Source organism: Biomphalaria glabrata, chromosome 18 (assembly GCF_947242115.1).
Source record: "Biomphalaria glabrata chromosome 18, xgBioGlab47.1, whole genome shotgun sequence".
Taxonomy (NCBI): domain Eukaryota; kingdom Metazoa; phylum Mollusca; class Gastropoda; family Planorbidae; genus Biomphalaria; species Biomphalaria glabrata.
In genome coordinates this window covers 4690564-4711332 of record NC_074728.1, presented here as the reverse complement: position 1 = coordinate 4711332, position 20769 = coordinate 4690564, and the positions used below count along the sequence as shown (strand labels likewise).

General features: G+C 38.3%; 1 protein-coding gene across 2 annotated transcripts in view; it reads left to right on the top strand.

Annotated features, from left to right (window-relative positions):
• Positions 1-889: 889 nt before the first annotated feature.
• LOC106056014 (uncharacterized) overlaps positions 890-20769 on the top strand; it is a 42873-nt gene continuing 22993 nt past the window's right edge. The window contains exon 1 of one of the 2 annotated variants that reach the window (XM_013212561.2): positions 890-1166. The gene's annotated coding sequence lies outside the window, so the exon portion shown is untranslated. Of the gene's footprint in view, positions 1167-11151; positions 11359-20769 lie in introns of those variants that run through there. The other variant, XM_056017227.1, reaches the window with a different exon arrangement.

Below are 20769 nucleotides of genomic sequence, written 5' to 3'. Positions count from 1 at the left end.
CTAACCGCACCTTTTGACTTTTAACTCTAGTAACGCTTCTGCTCTTACCTCCCCCTAACCCTTCCAATGAACCATTAAAAAAAAACGCGGAAGAACGCACGGGCGTAGCTAGAAATTTTCCATCATTTGGGGCCCGTGGGGGCTTCAACTCTTTGGGGGCCCTTGCATTTTGCTTAATATTTAATGTAAAAACACTAATTTGGTGGAACCCTCAAGTGAGGGCCTCGTGGGATTTTCTAATTCTCCCCCCCCCCTCCTCCCCCACCCTAGATACGCCATTGGAAGAACGTCGCATTTTGTTATTTTGTCATTAACACTTGTGTTATTTTTTCAAAGAACATTTTTTAAACAAATAATCATTTGAGGACCATCGGCAGACGGCTTAAATTACTACAACTACTACTACTACTACAACTTACGCTTGTCTAAAAATAAGTTTCCCGCCTTCTGCATCTCCTGTCCCAGCAGCCTCAGATTTCTAACGTCACATTTTCTTTTTCTACGACAAGGCCAAAAAATACCGTTATATTGTTCATCAGAGCGTAGCTCTGAGCAGACGACATTGTTTAGAAGCTTGTTCCTTACAGTTCAGACTACTTGCTAGCCTCTTTCCCCCGCCCCCCAAATCCTCTTCCTCTTTTAAAAAAAAATGCTATTCCTCTGAGAGTTGAAATATTTGACAATCTTGTGCCTTTTTTTTTATGTGTCAAGAAGGTTCAATTTTTTTTATTTTTTTTGGGCAGTGGGTTAACACAGTTCGTTATAAGTGTGCCATTATCGCGTTGCGTTGTTTATATACTTGTGTGTCTTCTGCCGAAGCGAACCACAATGGAGGCAGACGAACTGTGACGTCACTTGAATCACTCAACTGAAGATACAACTTGGAGAGGGGGAGAAAAAAAAAAGCCGTGTTTAAGTTCGGGCGTATTTTACTATCAGCTGTGGGCCTAATAAGTTGTAAGAATTTAGTGACAGCGTGGGGTTGTAATGATTTATCATCTTCTTGTGGCTGTAGTTGTGGGGTATGACTTAGTAAACGGTGTGATATGAGACAGTACTCGCGTGTATCTATTGGCTGGAAAATAAAAGGACTCTTCGAATCTGGCTTCGTCTCTTTTTATTTTTTCTCAACAAAGTAAAACGGAAGGATGGAGTGCAGTATCAAGGTTAGTGTACTTTATAGTACTTTTTTTTTGTCTAATTCCCATGTCATTTAAGACATGATAGCAGTACGCTATGGCATTGTCTTTGATAGAATACTAGCATTTCTTAGCATTCGACTGCTGCGCTTGGTCGGACAACTTTCTTGCTTTGGGAATGACCACATGCCTAAAAGGGAATCTCTTTTGGCGAGCTTAAAGAATGACTAGGTAACAGAGGTGCCCGCCGGAACCGCTATAAAGATGAATTTAAATGCCGTTTTGCTCTCACTGGCGTAGAGGAAAACAGCTGTCAGCAGATAGAACAAAAGCTATTCTCTAAATATCCAGTGACCTCTCATCTCAAAAACGCTGCATGTGGTCTCTTCTTGGGGCATAGGCCACCAAACCAGCTTCCTCCAGGCGTCACGAGTCTCTCCAACTGTATCCGAGACTTACCCATCTACTTGGCATCTGCCTCCAAATCGAGCCGCCATTTTTTTTCGGCCGTCCCCACTCAGTCTTTCCTTGGGGGGTCCAGAAAAACGGGGATTGGGCGGAGGGAGGCACAAACTGTTAGGCTCCTCTCTGTTACGTTAGCCCTAACCTGTTAAGTTACCCCGAACCTGTTACGTTAGCCTTAACCGGTTACTTATTGACCATTGAAACATTTCTTGCTTCCGAAACGATTTTCGATAAAAGTTTTCTTTTATTTCATTATAGTTGGCATCGATAGTCTTATGGAGGGCATTCATTTCCGAATATCTACCCAGCTTTCGATTGCCTTCTTTATCCTCTCCCACTTTACAAGGATTCTAGGATGCATTTCTTGGGCTTCGTTTCGTATCCCTTGCCCCCACTAGCGACCACAAAAAGAACGGATAATGGGGATGTAATTACTGTCCTGTCTGTACGACGTGGCAGCCACCTATTGGTCTAAACTGCCCACAAGTTGTGACGTTCAGGCCTTTTATAACGAATGGGCTTGCTCTGAGTTTCATTTCTCTAAAGGCGGTTGGTCGTTGTGATGGCCGCATTACACTCTCGTCAACCTTGTCCACATAAACAAATGGCCTTTACATCTATCAGCCCTGCAGTGGCGTAGCTAGGGTGGGGGGAGGAGGGGGGGATAATTTGAAAATCCCCCCGGGCCCCCACTTGAGGGGTGCCCCCAAATGAGTATTTTTTACATTGAATGATAAATATTACGCAAAATGCAAAGGCCCCCAACGAGGTCAGCCGCCCCGGGCCCCCAATTAATGGAAAATTCCTAGCTACTCCCTTGCTGCCCTGTAGACCTCAAGGTCTCAAAGGGGAATCTTTCTTTTACTTGCGCATTCAACAAACATTCAAGGCATGCAGATGTAATCCTCACTGCCAACTGCATATAATTAGTAATGTCAACATCTCAGCTGTTGTCATCCTGGATCTGTTTAGCACAACGACCTTTGACCGCCTCGCAGCTGATCGGAAACCGAAACAAGCACGCCGCCTAACGTTTCGAAATCTCGGGTTGTTGATTTATTTTTTTCTCCTTCCACGCTAAACTTTTTTTTTGCTATGTTTTCTATAAACATGCATTAAAAATTTGATGCTGAAGAGGTCGGCAACCTCTTTTACTCTGTGGACCACGTAATTGCTAAATATATATATAGCGGGCCGCATATGAAAGTAAAGTAAGATTTATTTCAGGCCTTACAAGCTATAGAAATGAATTCTGTTTCTATGGCCCGCGGTTAACGAGGGTGTCATGTGACCAGCATAACGACCAGGAAGACTTTCAGTCTTTACATTCCCAAACTAATGTCAAGTACCCCTTAGCGTTGGGTGGACTCAGATATGTTCTAAAAATCCCAAAACTCAAAATACCTGTATTCTCGAGGATTCGAACCCGATAACTCTTAGTTCGGGAGCCACGCGATCTAACACTCAACCACCAATCCCCCATTGGTCGAATATATAATTTATAAAGTAAAATGAGAAGCGTTATTATCTATGATCATTCTGTAATTAGTTAGTATAAGCAGAACACTTACAAGTCTTTGAATTTATTATATTAGATTTTAGTATTGGTGGATCGAAGGTAGACAATGTGTTATTTGGTACATATCGTTTATTAATAAATAATGTGTTAATGTTATGGTGTTATATTTATTTTTGCAAAGTTGTATTGTTAAAGGCAAAACATGATGTTGCAAATAATATCTATCTATCAATTTATCCATCCATCTATCTATCTATCTATCTATCTATCTATCTATCTATCTATCTATCTATCTATCTATCTATCTATCTATCTATCTATCTATCTATCTATCTATCTATCTATCTATTCTATTCTATCTATCTAATCTATCTACCTACCTACGTACCTACCTACATATTCATCTCTATCTACTATCTATATACTTATATATTTATATATTTATCTATCTATCTATCTATCTATCTATCTATCTATCTATCTATCTATCTATCTATCTATCTATCTATCTATCTATCTTTATCTATCTACCTACCTACGTACCTACCTACATACTCATCTCTATCTACTATCTATATACTTATCTATCTATCTATCTATCTATCTATCTATCTATCTATCTATCTATCTATCTATCTATCTATCTATCTATCTATCTATCTATCTATCTATCTTTATCTATCTACCTACCTACGTACCTACCTACATATTCATCTCTATCTACTATCTATATACTTTTATATTTATCTATCTATCTATCTATCTATCTATCTATCTATCTATCTATCTATCTATCTATCTATCTATCTATCTATCTATCTATCTATCTATCTATCTTTATCTATCTACCTACCTACGTACCTACCTACATATTCATCTCTATCTACTATCTATATACTTTTATATTTATCTATCTATCTATCTATCTATCTATCTATCTATCTATCTATCTATCTATCTATCTATCTATCTATCTATCTATCTATCTATCTATTTATCTATCTATCTATCTATCTATCTATCTATCTATCTATCTATCTATCTATCTATCTATCTTTATCTATCTACCTACCTACGTACCTACCTACATATTCATCTCTATCTACTATCTATATACTTATATATTTATCTATCTATCTATCTATCTATCTATCTATCTATCTATCTATCTATCTATCTATCTATCTATCTATCTATCTATCTATCTATCTATCTATCTATCTTAAAATCTTCTATTCACAATAAAACATTAGTTTACATATGATAATGTATGTCCTAGTTTTTTCCTTCTCTAATGCACTCGCTAGTTCTATTGGTCTGAACTCCATGACTTGTGAGCGTGGCTGCAGAACGCGACTGGCAACGTGTCCTGTTACGCTTGACTGCACTACCAGCATTCGATACTCGACTGACATATATACAAAACGTATGCCTGCCCTGCCAACCATGCAATTTTTTTTCCGGTAAAGACTTGTTGATTTGACGATATTACATGTGCCCCTCATGACATAATGAACAAGACATGCTGAATATATACCAAGTATACCAACCCATACCCATGGTTGAAATGGGTGCATGTACAATTTAGTTTTGACATTTATTTTAAACTAGACGTATATGACTCGTGGGCTTTCGGGTATTACTGATGTAGTGCATGGTATTTAGATATATGTCAATGATGGTGAATGCTCCAGTCAATTTTTTTTAAATTTTGCCACGAAAATAAAAGTAGATTGTGAAAATGGGTTTACCTGTTTAGCCATTATATTCATAACTAAAATAAAAAAATACAGTAAAAATGGGTTTACCCGATTTGTTAAAAAAATTCAATCTTTAATAGAGATTTAGTTAGTTATTTTTTTAGGACCCTACAGTTGTCGGAGTGACACTAAACGTACACTACGGTCTCCTCCATGATCTAAGGATCATTTATGCCAATTTGATCAAAATTGGTCAAGCGGTTGTTATTTCAATGCTTGACATGCATACATATACCTTACAATCAATCTATATATATTAAATATGTTTTTTTTTTGTTGTTTTTTTTTTTTAGATCCTTATTTTAAGAGTCTACTGCTTTCCGGAGATAGTTTTAGACTGTCAATATTTGAAATTCACTTTCTTAGCTAAAGCACCTTTCAATGATTTTTTTTCTTTTACGGCATAGGAATGAAATGGTCGGGTAGCAAGTTCACGAACCCTGCCTTCTGCCATTCTCGCCGTCCAGCGGGAGGTAATAATCTTCAATTTCGAATCACGTAACGTGTAAAACACACACGCTACGATAAGCCCTAATAAACAAAGGACTATTGTACAAAAATGGTTTTTACAAATTTTTAGACAATGTCATCTATAGATGGTGCCATCTAAAGATGATGTAAAGGCCATCTTTTTCTGTGGCCCACGGTTAGCTAGGGTGTCAAGTGGCCCGCGTGTAACATGTAAAACACACACGCTACGATAATCCGTAATAAGCAAAGTACTATTGTACAAAAAAGGTTTTTAAAAAAGTACCCCTTTTTAGACCTTGCGTTCTATAGGGCAGATTATGTAAAGGTCATCGGTTTCTGTGGCCCACAGTTAACGATATTGTCATGTGGCCAGCACAACGACCAACCGCCTTTACTTTCCCCAACCAATGTCAGGTACCCATTACAGCTGAGTGGACTCAAGAGGCGCACTGAAGATCCCGAAATTAAAAATCGCAATCTTCACCAGGATTCGAACCCGGGACCCTTCCGGTTTGACAGCCAAGCACTTTACTACTTTTATACCTACTATTGTACAAAGAGATTTATATACCTACAGCTTTACATACAATGTTTTGGCTTTGAAAAGGAAGTTGTTGTTTTTTAATATCATTTTACCTTTTTTTAAAAAAAAAAGTAATTTGTATATTTTTATGAAAAGAAATTGCTTGGGTGGGACCAGGAACAAAAGAAGTTTCAGAAATACGCGCCGAGAATTTTCTAGTTCAACGAAGATTAAGATCTTAACTCGGTTCTGATAACAATCATGAACTATTTGACAAAAAAAAAGTGAATTCCGTTTTGATATATCCGCTTTCTTCTTACACCATTCTTCCACGTCTCTATATTATTCTTCTAGTTGAACGACGTGTGAAATAAATCCATGTTAATGTATATTAATGTAAATTTTGATTGAAAAGCGATAGCAGATTTTGTATGAAGTAAGAAGATATTTGACACTATCCAGCAAATGCTTCCCATATGAAATTCTCAGAATTCTAGTTCAAGGGTGGCTAACGTTTTCCAGCCATGGGTCGAAAAACATTTTCTGACATCCGTGTCAACGGCCGCATCACCTCAAACGTTGAGCTCGTCCAAACGTCTGCCGGATCATTAACTCTCTCCGTAATTATTTATCACATTCTGGTGGTATCAACGCTGGTTTCGTCAGTTAGGAGAGAAAGAGTTAAAGTATTACTTTAGTGGAGGCGCAGTGGCTGAGTGGTAAAGCGCTTGGCTTTCGAACCAGGGTTCAGGCTTCAAATCTCGGTGAAGACTGGGATTTTGAATTTCGGGATTTTTTGGGGCGCCTAATCCAGCTCTGGTGGGTAGCTGACATTAGTTGGGCGTTGTGCTGGTCACATGACGCCGTACTCGTTAACCATTGGCCAAAGAAACTGATGACCTTAACATCATCTGCTCTATAAATCTCAAATTCTGAAAGGGGATTTATAATCATTAGTTTATCTTCTTCACCTTCCCCTTACTTTAGCGTTTTCCAACCTAGGTCCGCGGACCATTTCTGGCCCGTGACGTGTTAGCTGTCATTCTCCTAACTTGTGCTCACACAGTACTATGAGGCAGCAGATGAGTTTTTTTGCGGCGCTGCGTCACGTGATTATCTTGGAACTGAATCTTCCCGCCTTTACGAAATCTATATAAAAAAACTGGCATAATTGCTACTACCTAGGACACCCAGGCTGATGGTGTGAGTTAGATCTGTGGTGAGAGCTACTCTGCAAAGAACTGCTGCCTTCCTTGTCCGTACTGTCAGAGAAACGAGGTCTCAATACGGCGCCACTGAGCAATGAAGACTTACAAGGCATTACTGCCACCTACCTCGGACTCGTGTACCAGGATGATATTTTGAGTTAGCTCTGTACGGAGACAGAGCTACTTTGCAACGAACTGCTGCCTTCCTTGTCAGTTTTGTCAAAGGATAGAATCCTCAATATGAAGACTTACACGGCAATACTGCCTGACCCTGCTGAAAGATTGTAAGCGTTCAATCCGTTTCTCTCTTATGGTCTTTTGAAAATAAAGTTTTTTTTTCTTAAGATCATGTTTGGGGGCTTCTGAAGAACCTTTTTAGGACTTATATTTTTAAAAGCAAAAGCTGTTTTACTTCATTCCTACACTGTTTATAAACAGGACTGATATAACATTTTCTTTCCTAGCAAGAAGTAGACTTCAGGATAATTGTCATTGAAAGAATATTTTAAAAAAATATGTCCCTATTTATGACATTCAGCATTAAATAGCTAAGAAGTCATTTTAAATAGAAAAAAAAAATCTTTGAACCATAAACATATGCGCACTATGGTCCATTAAAAGTCCCCCCCCCTCCTCTTTTTTTTCTATCTCAAGTTCTCCGCGTTCCACCCTACAGAGATTTCAGTGACTGATCGACCCTGATAGAAAAAGTGCTATTGGAAAAAAACTGTTAAATTTTAATTTAGTTCATTTTTTGTTCTAAAATATTAAATTAAAACAATAGCAAAGCAAGAAATTGACTTGTACACTTCCATCAAAGTGAACAAAAAGTTGTACACGCGCGCGCGCACACACACACACATACTCACATACATACATACATATATATATCACATATGTTATGCAACAAAAAAGGTCGGAGAGAAGAGGACGGCTCGCTGGAGCCCTACCCTCTTTGGCCTGCCAATGTTAATAATATTTATGTTATATCTGGCACCTTGGGAGGGGGGGGGGGGTCATATTTGATCGGCATTGCGGCTCTATTATTAGAGCGATCCTGTACATGCTCACCACTAGTACTTGTTCAAAAGCACCCCATGGAATCAGGGCAGGCCCTAACAATGGCTGGGTCCTATGCGAAACGGATAGTGCGGGGCCCAGTCTGGGTAGGAATAAGCATAATGTGAAAATTAAAATTTGGTATTACAAAATACTTTCGCCTTTGCAATAAACCTTTATTTAATGAAAGCTCACATTGCCATTTTTTTTTAATCGGGCATAAGATTGGTTCCTAAAATGACAATTTGTCTATTTTTCAGGAGATTTCCAGGACTTTTCCATATATTTTGCAATTTCAGATTTCCGGGAGGCCCTGAAAAATGAAGGGGTCGCGGAAACCCTGTTATTATACATAAATTATAATGGTTTAATTTAATAATTTACACCTAGAATGAGTGCGCGGCCTATGAAAGTGCGGGGCCCAATGCGGCCGTATAGGTTGTAGTGGCCTAAGGCCGACCCTGCCTAGAACATAATTTCTCATCAACTTCGTCGTTTAATCAAATCGTCTGCTTAGAATATAATATGGCTCTGTGACTCTATGGCTCTGTGACTCTATGACTCTATGGCTGAGAAAAGACCGAGGGAAAAAAAAAGGGGAGGGTATTGTAGCCTACCAATAAAAGTTAAAGACAGGGGGAAAAGGCTGATCTGTGTTCTGTTGGTATAGCCTTCAAATACAAATCTAGGTCATTGAGTATTGGATGTACATAGTCAATACTATAATATGTTCCAGTGACCTTATTTTAATTTATTTTCTTTCGTTTGGTAAAGTTCTAGTGTTGCGATTGGGTTACTTCTTTGGGGGCTGTCTCAAGAGGACAGCGTTTAGCGTTTCTTTGAAAGAGATTTGGTTTTAATGTGCATGAATAGTTGCGTGATATAGATGTTATGATTATGTTATAGATTTCTGAAACATAAGAGAGAGAGAGAGAGAGAGAGAGAGAGAAGTATAGAAAAAGACTTTTGGAAAAAAGACAAAATAGAAGACATAAAGTTTGTTTGTGTGTGTATTTGAGTGTGTGGTTGTGTGAGAAAGAGAGAGAGAGAGAGAGAGAGAGAGAGAAAAAAAGAAGAAAGAGAGAGAGATTGAAAAGAATGTTTTAATGACCCATTTTCAGTTTTCAAGTATCAAATGACGTTCTTATGACTTTGTGTAATAACGAATATAAGAACCAAGAGGTAGAGGACCGACTACTGAGCTGAAGGTTCTAAGTTCAAATACCGTTTAAGGCCTTCGGAGTTTACATTTGTTATACAGAAATCCAGCTTTAGGCCGTGACATCTTTAAACAAATGAAATCAGCCAAAAAACAAATGAACACAGCCAAAAACAGATAAACACAGCTAAAACAAATGAACACAGCCAAAAACAAATAAACACAGCTAAAACAAATGAACACAGCCAAAAACAAATAAACACAGCTAAAACAAATGAACACAGCTAAAACAAATGAACACAGCTAAAACAAATAAACACAAAAACATTACACAAGGCAACAAAGAGACAGGGTAGAAAATGAAACACTGTGAACGCAACTAGACTCAACACACCACTGACAACAGCAAACAAACAAGCAAACAAACATACGAACATACGAACAATTGGTTACAATGTGCAGGGTAACTTTGGTGTTGTCTTTACCAAGCTAAAGATCATAGGCGTATCCTAACATTTTATGAATTTGTGAATGAGAAGTTTGAAACTGAAACTATTAAAACAGAGAAAAATCTCTAACTCTCTCTCTCTTTAGCTTTCTATTTTCTTGTTTTCTTTTTCTCTTTCTCCATTTCTCTTTCTCTTTCTTTTCTCTCATTTTCTCTTTCTCTCTCTTCCTTTCTCCATCTCATTCGCATTTCTCTTTCTATCATTTCTCTTTCTTCTCTCTCTCCCTCTCTCTTTCTCTCTCTCTCTCTCTCTCTCCATAATATATATCCTATATAGTATTCCATTTTGTTTAAATTTTGATTTGATAAAGTTCTCTAGATGTGGCGAAATAAATGGCCTCTTTCAATAGTAATACAGCTATGACTATGACAACTACGACCCACCCCACAGAATGAGAAGAGAGTCTGGGTAGTATCTATGGTCGGAATTCTGTGAACTTTGTCTATCTTTCAATACCTTCACCTTCACCTATCCCTACCGTTGGGGCACCACACAAGATTAGTCAACAGTCTTTCTCCATTCCTGTCTTTTGCTCTGGATTGAACCTCTTTTAATGACAGGCCCGTCCATTCTTTTATGTATATTTTTCTTTTGTTTAAATCGTCTTCCTTAAGGTGCCACCTCTGCAGAATGAGGTTGTTTTTTTTTTAAAAAAGTGCTAGCAAACAATTTCTTGCAGTTTTGACTAAACTTGAGGAATGAAAGAGAGGTGGGTGGGGGAGTGTGTGGGGTGGGGGATTCAGGAATTGATATATAGATTTCTTTGGGACGTTAGGTTATTGTACTATGAATAGGTGGACCTGTCGCTTGGTGTGTGGGAACTTCAAGTGACAGAGCTCAATACGGATAAGGGGATTGAAGGAGAGGACGCTCTGAAAGAGAGAGAGAGAGAAAGGGAGAGAGAATAAAACAGAGAAAAAGACTTATGGAGAAAACGATTGTGGTAAAGACAAAACATAGAAGACGAAATGTGTGTGTGTGTGTGTGAGAGAGAGAGAGAAAGAGAGAGAGAGAGAGAGAGATTGGAGAGAGAGAATGACTTGGCGACACACTTTGATTTCCAGGCAGTCCAGGTTCCAGACAAACCCTGCAGTCCGCTTCGCCTCTCTTCCCCCACCTGGTTAACAACTGGGTGGAAAAGGGGGGGGGGTAAGATCTGGGGACCTGCGTGACCGGAGGAAGGAGGGGGGGAATGTAGTAACGGGGACAGTGGATCGGGGGGGGGGGGGCAATAGTTTGTTGGTTGTGTGATACTGTTTACCTGACAGTCAAGTGTTTTTTTTTTCTTTTCAGCACGCCGCGGGTGGGAGGGAGCGAACGGAGTTAGGGCGCAGGGAGGGCATAAGAGCGTGGTGGCATTAAAATGGTCGAGGCTTGGCAGAAAAAAAAAATGAGTGACAATTTATTCAAGGGGACCCATCGGTAGTTTTTTTTTTCTTTTCTGGAATGCGATATACGCTCATGTGCTGGCTCTATGACCAGTGCATGTCTGGATAGGGCAGCGCGGAGGAACTACTGGACAGTGGACTTTGGACAGTCGCTTTAGGTAGGTCCTTCGAGGTTTAGCATATCTCTGTCTGTCACTTATAGTTACTAGTTCGGTGTTTCGTTTATCTTAAATAACATGGTAGCCTTATGTTTTCTGTTTGTATTTATATATCATACTTTGATTACTGTTGATTTAGATCTAGACTAAGTAGACCTAGACTTCTAAGTAGATCTAGACTCTAAGTAGATCTAGACTCTAAGTAGATCTACACTCTAATTAGGTCTAGACTCTAGATCTAGATCTTTACCTTCTATCAACTAGATCTAGACTCTAAGTAGATTTACACTCTAAGTAGGTCTAGACTCTAGATCTAGATCTTTACCTTCTATCAACTAGATCTATATCTAAGAAAAGTTGTTGGTAGAGTCCCACTTGGACCAAACTGATTACGAAAAATAAAAGAATCTAGAATCTAGCTCTAGCTGTCTACCTAGTCTTAAAATACCATACATAGTTATTATGGACTCATCAAGTCAATGTTCTAGATCTAGTCGTTAATTGCTGTCCCCGCAAAGTAATCCTTGATTTAAGGTTCGAATTTAACTCTTTCTCTCCGTAATTATTTTCCCCGTTTCGATAGTATTGTTCATTTTGCTCATTTATATTTCACTATCATGTTATGATTAAACTTCAATAACTTTTTTGTTTGTTATCACACAAATTAAAATTAATAAAATCAAAATCAATTTAATTTAATGGGGGTCACATCAATGTTGGCATCGTCAGTTAGGAGAGAAAGAGTTAAGTCAGCGAGTTCAGCAAGGTGAGTGTCTTGACTCAGCTGATACAAGTGAAGGTCGTTGTGCTGGAAGCGTAACGCCCTGGTTAGCATCTAGACTAAACATTATGCAAACATCATCTGCCACATCAAGCACTTGAACTCTACAAAATTACTTTTCATTCGATCTTGTGTTTGATTTTTTACTTAAACCTTTTTTTTTTTTTTTCATCATATTCTTTGCATTTGCCAAAAAGAGTAATTTGTGAACATGACAAACAGACAACATAAACATCAATGGCGGTTCTCACTGCGGGGCCGCTTAAACATAGAATATTTAGTTTTGTATTTACACTTAACAATAAAGACAACGCAAAGTCTAGCAAAATCTCTTATGTGAGCGTATAGTAGGCCTACATTCTTTCTGGAGAAATGTCTTTTAAATGTTAGCAAAGGACCAAAAGTCTCTCTGACATTACTAATAATTAAGAAATCTTTTGCTTTTCATTAGGGACTTTGCAATTAAGTATTTAATGACACAATTTAATTATACCCATTACCCAACATACTTTCTAGAGATGGCGATAGATCTAGATGGCGAATGCCAGAACAAAAAATGAAACTTTTTGTCTGTTCCAATGTGCTGGTAATTTAACACTTTTTGTTTTTCAAAGTGCTCTTAGTAAATTTAAGTTTGCTAATGACGTTAGTAAATATGCAATAAAAAAAAAAAAAGAAGCAGATTCGCACCATCCTTGTTCTTAAGAGGCCGAGTCGCTTGTACGCACGCTCTGACGCACTTCCGGGAGTCATGACCGTCAGCATTGTAGAACTGTATATTTCTATGTCTAAATAGATCTAAGTCTGTATTACTCAGGTCAATGCTTGTTAACATATTTTAAATTACAATTAAACGCGTTGACACATTTTAAACTTCAATTCCATTAATGCTTTTATGTCAAAAAAAAAAAATGAATACCAGAATTCAAATAGCAATGCTAAAACCTCACTGACTCAGCATAGGAAAATGTATACAATGAAATGGAAACTAAAATGTAATTAAGAGAATTTTGTTTGAAATATGATTAAAAAGAGCTTTCATCCATGAAACCGTAATCAGGAGCTGTTAAATACATTGAAAGGAAAAAAAAAACTGCACGACATTTTTTCTGTATACATCATTTTTGTTTTATTTGATATATAAATATGAATTAAAACTTTCAACATCTGTCTTTGATTAGTCACGTGATGGTTTTATTTCCTTATAACGGTGTAACTCTTATTTTTTTTTTTTGGTTGACGACACTTTTAAATCGTGTTTACCAGCTGTAAGGTTAGAAAGTATGTACCAGCTGTAAGGGTGTAAAGTGTGGCCATTAAGAACCAAGATTACATGGTGCTTTTATGTCTCTCGTAGTCACTGATGCCTGGACTGCATTACAGTCAGCACAGCGAGACTTAGAGCTAAGGTCTTTGATATCTAGGCGCACTTAAGCCAGGTCACTGCGAACTGGTTCCCTGTTCTGATACAGGGACACAGCGAACGATCTGGATTGTTGTGTCTGAGCAAGAATCGATACGTCTTAAAAGCATTCGAATCGCTTTCGTTGGAATAGTTTCGCCAATACATTAGCGAGTTGAGACTATAGTAATCGATATTCCTTTAAATGGGAATGCAGTTAAAAATCATTTGTAAATAGAAGAATGTTTTATTTGTCTTAAATTATCCCTAGGAAGATATGCTCAGTGTGTACAGGACTAGTACAGGTGTATGACACTGTTGATAAACCTGGCGAGTTATGCTCTGAGTGTTTGCTGATATGTCTCCATGTTGAAGATCGTGTAAAAAGGATATCCCTAGAGTTTACTAGTCTAATAGGAGTCAGTGTCGCTTAGAATAGTTTGGCTTCCTGGAGAAATATAGCCTTTATATTCAGGGTAGAAAAAAAAGAAATGAGATGAAAGAAATATTGCGACATGATGTCACAGTAATGAATATTTTAACAAGTGCTTTTGAGAATGCCTAAGGAAGTAGAGAAAGACTGGTGTAAATGGATGTAGTTTTGTCCTCAGTGGGTGACTCCGATAATGATCTTTATACTTTATTTATACGTCTCTCTTTTTAGCTTTATCTCTTTCTCTTTATTTTTTTTAGCTTTATCTCTTTCTCTTTATTTTTTTTCAGCTTAATCTCTTTCTCTTTATTTTTTTTAGCTTTATCTCTTTCTCTTTATTTTTTTCAGCTTAATCTCTTTCTCTTTATTTTTTTTTAGCTTTATCTCTTTCTCTTTTTTTTTTTAGCTTTATCTCTTTCTCTTTATTTTTTTTTAAATGTATCTCTTTCTCTTTATTTTTTTTAGCTTTATCTCTTTCTCTTTATTTTTTAACTTTATCTCTTTCTTCATTCTGTTTTAGCTGTATCTCTTTCTCTTTATTTTTTTAAACTTTATCTCTTTCTCTTTTTATCTTTATCTCTTTCTCTTTATTTCTTTTTATCTTTATCTCTTTCTCTTTATTTCTTTTTATCTTTATCTCTTTCTCATTTTGGCATTATCTCTTTTCTTTTTCTTTTCAGCTTATCTCTTTAGCCTTATCTCTTTATCTTTTTAGCTGTATCTCTTTGGGTTGAGTCCCCCCCCCCCCATTTGTTTTCCTAACCGTTGCCAAAACACTGATGTGCTATCGCGAGTATAATTGGTTATCTACCTTGCAAGGATCTTTTAGTCCATGTTTGCAAACAGGTGAAGCACTTTCCTTATAATGAAGGAACACTGACAGGGTATCTTGTATTTTTTTAGTAATAAAATGCGGCATTTTAAATAATCAAGATCTATACTCACAGACGTAGACGGCGAAAAGAAAAACTAAATCGGACAATGGCTATGCCTGGGCTAGGTGTGGCAAAATATGTAGGTCGCAGCTGGGCTGCGTATCCACAGGAATTACTGAATTTGTTGTTATCTTCTCAGTGTAAACTACAATTCCTATTATTACTATTGTAATTATAACAATGTTATTGTATTTATGATGTGGTGAAGACTCTGGACTGATTCAAATTCTGCCCGCTGCCGTTCCCTGTCGTCCTGCAGGAGGTTTGAATGAAGACGTAATAATCTTTTTCCGAAGCAACGTCTTAAAAAAACGTAGCAGCCAAAGTAGATTCGATAAATTTGATTAAATATCTGATATTTTGCTTTTATATTTCGCTTCACCGATATGGCTGCATCATTGGGGACAAGAACCGTAACTTAGCCGTCAAGTAGGGCGAATAACTCTCAGCGGTGATTGCAGAAAATTAACCAGCCGTGATAATAAATCTTCCTGTGCAACTAAGCGTCATTCGTGTCCAGGCGTTGAAGAGCCCGTTGCTAGGGTCACCACAAACTGGAGCTGAACAGAGAACCCAGTGCCGGACTCGGCCAGACGTCTAAATTAGCGAAACAAGCAAAGGTCAGTTTTGTAAATTGATCTATTCCAGTAATTCCAAATCTTACAACCAGCTGGCCATATCTGGCCAGTGACGAGGAGCTGTTGGTCACTCAAAACGTCTGTCATCTGCCCGAAGCTGCCTAAAGAGGTTGTAGAGGCTCAGTTCCATTGGGCTCGTTGATAAAATAGTCCGAGACCCAGATCTATAACAGTTCAGCAGCCATCGGTGATGTTACATAATATACACCACTATCTGTTAAAACCCCTGCATACGTGTCACAGTACGTATGCTGCTCCTCATAGAACCGCTTTTAAAGGCAGGCACCTGCACAACTGATGTGGTATGGTGAAGGAATAAAGGGGGAAATTCTCTGGTGTGCTCGGCCTTGGGCCTCGCTTCTAATTACGCGCGTGTTGGGCTGTAATAACTTGCATCTGTTTGGATCTTTCACATACTGAAGCTTGTTCAGGCAGGAAGATGGAGGCAAGCTTCCGTGGAGTTCCAAGAGTCTCAGACTCAATTCTTGGTGAGGCAATTGAAAAGAAGAAAAAAATTCCCAAGATTCTGCCCTCCATTCTTATTCTGTTCCCGAAGCAGTGCTATCTGTCCCCCCCCTCCCCAACACACTCCTTGAAACATCTGCCCAAAATGAGTAATGAATTCGCAGAGGCTCTTTTTTATTGATCTTGAGGAATTTTTTTAAATTCGCAATGATGCTGCGTACGATTGATTGAAGTTTATATGGAATACAGGTCAGAAAAAGTTAGCCACCATTGCGTTATATCATTTATATCTTTCTGTACTACAACTGTTTCAAGAATGTGTCCATAGACCTTTTAAATATGATATAATTTTTTGAAAAAAAATTTCACCATTAACCCCATTCCAATTTGATTGACTTTCCCCTCTAACTAATTTGATACCCCCCTCCCCCCTTTTTTTCCTTTTTCGGCTTGTGCACTTTGTCATTTTCCTTGTTATTATTGTTTTATCTGATAAGGCTAACCTGCTGGGCGCGTGAGTTTATTTTCATTTCATTTATCGCGTGCCAGTTCGCAATGGGTCCAAGGCGACCGGCAGATAAACATGCCCCTGGATCAGTCTAGGTCAGCGAGCTACCTGGAGTTTGGGTCATGGTATTGCTGCATGTGCCCTCGAACTAATTGCTTTCTCTGCCGTGTTTTGATAAGAGGCGAATGGAATGGGGGGGGGGGTCAATACGTGGCCGCAGCATTTAGGGGTAGTGGGGGGGGGGGGGAAGTATCCTATACAAAATGTGGAATGTGTTGGGGGTGGGGGTGGGCCAAAAAGACACGCTGTTATTTTTTAACGAATTAATGAAGGGCACTTAATAGATAATTGCATGGCCAAACGATTTTGTACAAGGCCAGTAAGGTTAATGCATGTCTAATATTATAATAGGTACTGTCTATATTGACGTATCTATCTATCTATCTATCTATCTATCTATCTATCTATCTATCTATCTATCTATCTATCTATCTATCTATCTATCTATCTATCTATCTATCTATATATCTATTTATCTATCTATATAATTCTCTTCGTGACCCAACCATTCGGGACACCATGATGAAAAAATCATGGAAAGATAACTCTTTTATTTCTGCAAGTTGGACTAGAGTTATTCCACGTAACTTTCGCGGTGACAGAGAACGAGGCTCAGAAAAAAAAGTTTTGGAGTGTATGCTACGCCGCGGGTCGACTCGTTATGAATATTGCTATTGGTGAAGCTATGAAACGCTTGACTGTATAGGTCCATTGCGGTTTAAACTCATCGGCTATACCACCTGTTAGTCCCAATGATAGGCCTACTATTGATGAAGCGGACCAGTGACGGCTTTCAGAAGTGACGACACAGTTGTTAAGGTAAACATGACTGGAATTTGGCTCTTGACAGACGACACTCTCGACCCCCCCCCCCCCCCCACCAAGTAGTAAAATCTTAAACCTTATAGTTGTAGTGTTGTTTTAACTTTGATTTACAAGCCGTTTGAGTTGAAGTCGCCTCGTCCTCTACGAAGTAGCCAGGGGCGTAGCTATGAACTTTCTATCATTTGGGGGCCCCCCGGGGGGGGGGCTTGACCTTTTTAAGGGCCCCTGCATTTTGTAAAATATGTAATATTTAATGTAAAAAAACACTCATTTGGGGGCCCCTCTCAAGTGTGGTCCATGGGGATTTTTGAATTCTCCCCTCCTCCCCCCCCACCCACCCAAACTACGCCATTGGCAGTAGCTACTGACCACCAAACCTGTTTGCTTTTTTTTTTGGCTCTTAAAATATTTTTCTCCCTGCAAAACAACAGTCCCACTTCTGCCTGTATCAATAGCTCCACAGATAGCCTTCTCTGTTTCTGCTATCAGCTCTGTTCCAGACTAAATTTTTATCTTTCATTACGTTTCACACTTTGTTTCAACCCCCCAAACCCCCCAACCACAACCCCAACCCCAAACGCCCGTTCGAACAGTTTCTCCTTTATGTTTACCGATAACAGAAAGTTTTTTTCCCTTTATCGTATTGTTGACATTATCGCTGCATGACATTACCTTTAACGGTATTCAGTAATCATACATCGGCAAAGGGAAGCAATCAGCGCAAAACCAAATTCTGTTGTGTCACAGGTAACTTCCCCTTCTCTAACAGAGTCTACCTGCTCCTACACTCCTCTATAGTTATACGAAAAAGTCGACATTTTCTACCTTTGTCTACCTAGAGGGATATAGCGTCTTGATCTATCTCGCTTGCTGTAGTCTGTAATTCACTAATTATAGTTTTAATCTACGCCTTGACTTAGCTGTTCTATATTTTGAAAAGGAATTCTTGTAAAGTCTGAGATAGCAAGAATCTGGTAATGTCTAGTTAACTATCCGAGCGATAATCCCTGAAATATGCACACTTAAAAAATAACACACACACAACACAAAGCAACTAGGTTACTTTTTAATTTTTAAACAGAGCTTAGAAAGGTCCGGAAGAGTTTTTTTTTTTTTTAAAGGCTTTTCCTGGAAATTGAAAGCGTAACTTAAAAGCGTTCCACTTTTCATTGAAATCTTGAAAAAACAAAAACGGATTCATTTAAATCTTAAAGTTGAATTTGAAACACATAGAACGCGATATGGCGTTTTTTTTTTTTTTTTTTGTGTGTACGGCATATAAATGTGTGTTAGTAGCCTCTAAAGTACCAAGCCTACAACCAGGGCCGGACTTACAACTTGCGGGGCCCAATTTAAGGGATGCTTGCGAGGCCCTTTTTCAAAATTATTTTTTTATAACAACTATTACTATTAAGACTAAGACTAAGACTGCTTTATGCATCTTTACGGAAATTTGTTGTGATTACAAGGACTCTTTTCACAGATAAAAACAACACAACGGAAACATTCACATAAATACAATAGACACAACATAAAGAGTTCATAATAAGATCCTTACATCAACATATTATAAAGCATGCATAGGAAGCAACTCAAATGCAGTAGGCGCTTGTGGGTTAATTAAAGCTACGTCAATCGCAGGATACACTAAATATGTTAACCCTTTAAGTCCTACATTTCAAATGTATCTATCAAGAGCCATGACTGATACTGATATGCTAAATCTAAATTGTGCCCCCCCCCCCGCCAGGTGCGCGGGCCCAATTGGAACAATCGGTCAAATCGGTCTAAATTCGGCCCTTCCTATAACTTAGACATACGTCGACGCTTGGAAGACATTTTTTTTCGGGGGAAGCCGGTTAAGGGGCTGTGGTAACTATCAGTGGCAATGTATCTAATTATGTTTGTATAGTTGTTTGTATAGTTGTTTATATAGTTGTTTGCAGCAAACACAAAACGAACTCAGCAACAAACTAAACAAAACAAACACACAAACAGACAAGAGATGAAAATGGTTTGTAATAGTCTTAAGAAAGAAGAAGAAAACCACTCGATAATAGATTTAACGGAGACGTGTGGTCCCGGGTTCGAATCCTGGTGAAGGCTGACATTTTTAATTTCGGGATCTTTAGGGCAGCTCTGATTCCACCCAGCCCTAATGTAAAGTAAAGGCGGTTGGTCGTTGTGCTTTGCACATAATACTCTCGTTAGCCGTGAGCCAGGCAGACCTTCTGGTTCAGTCAGGCTGGGAAGAGTGAGCTCATGCTGACCTAGAGTCTTGACACAACTCTTAATGACAGATTAATTTCACCAAGAATATCATATCACCATCTTGGAAACTTGACTTGGTTGACAGGATATCTGGCACACATTAAGTGTTCATGCACCTCCGCCCCCCCCCCCCCCCAATTTTATTTTCTTTCATTATTTAAAAGAGAAAAAAAAGTGCTTGGAGGTCATTAAGGGTGTTGTACGTAATCTGTGCCACAGACCACGTGTCGGCTACGTATCATTATAGATCCAGATCTATCTCCAATCGACGCGATCTGTTCAAGCGCACCCATGCTGGCGGCGTCTGTGGTGGCGGCGGTAGTGGTATAATCATGAGTCGTTACACTCCATTGACTCATTTGAAGTAAAATAATGCTGGCGTGTACAAAGACGCATGATTATGTATGTTATAATCACATCAATCGTCGCAGCAAAGAGAGATAGAGAGAAAAAGAAAAGAGCGAGTTAGAGAGAGATTGATAGAGAAAGGATTAGATGGAGAGAAAAGAGATATAGAGGGACGAAGAAAGAAACGAAACAAGGTGAAAGAGAAATCGAGACAAGATAAAGAGGAAAAAAAAAGCGATTACTGGAAGAATGTTAAAGATAGAAATATTATTAAAACATTGTTCTGTTCCAGATCTCTTCTACACTCTTTCTTTTTTTTTTCATACCAGAGTATAATGAACACTAGCGTTACATATAAAAAGCTAGATCTATCTAATCTAAGAAATAATTAAACACAAATCTAGGCCTAATCTGGGAATTCCGAAAACGCAGACTTCCTGAAAAGGTCAATAGCTACGGTTCATTGAACTCGGGCCAAGCGTTTTAATTTATATAATGCATTTCTATTTCCTTATGAAATAATATTTAACTAAACAATTTTCTAAAATCCTTATCTCAGACTCCGATTACCGATTTTTATAACAGTGAAAGCTTGTACAAACTACTTTGTATAATTCAGAAATTTGAATTTCTTCTTGAATTAATTAATGATTCTGTAATTTGCATAATTTAATAATCAATCATTAGGTGAGAGTGGAGGTACGGTGGCTGAGTGGTGAATCGCTTAGCTTCCAAACCAATGAAT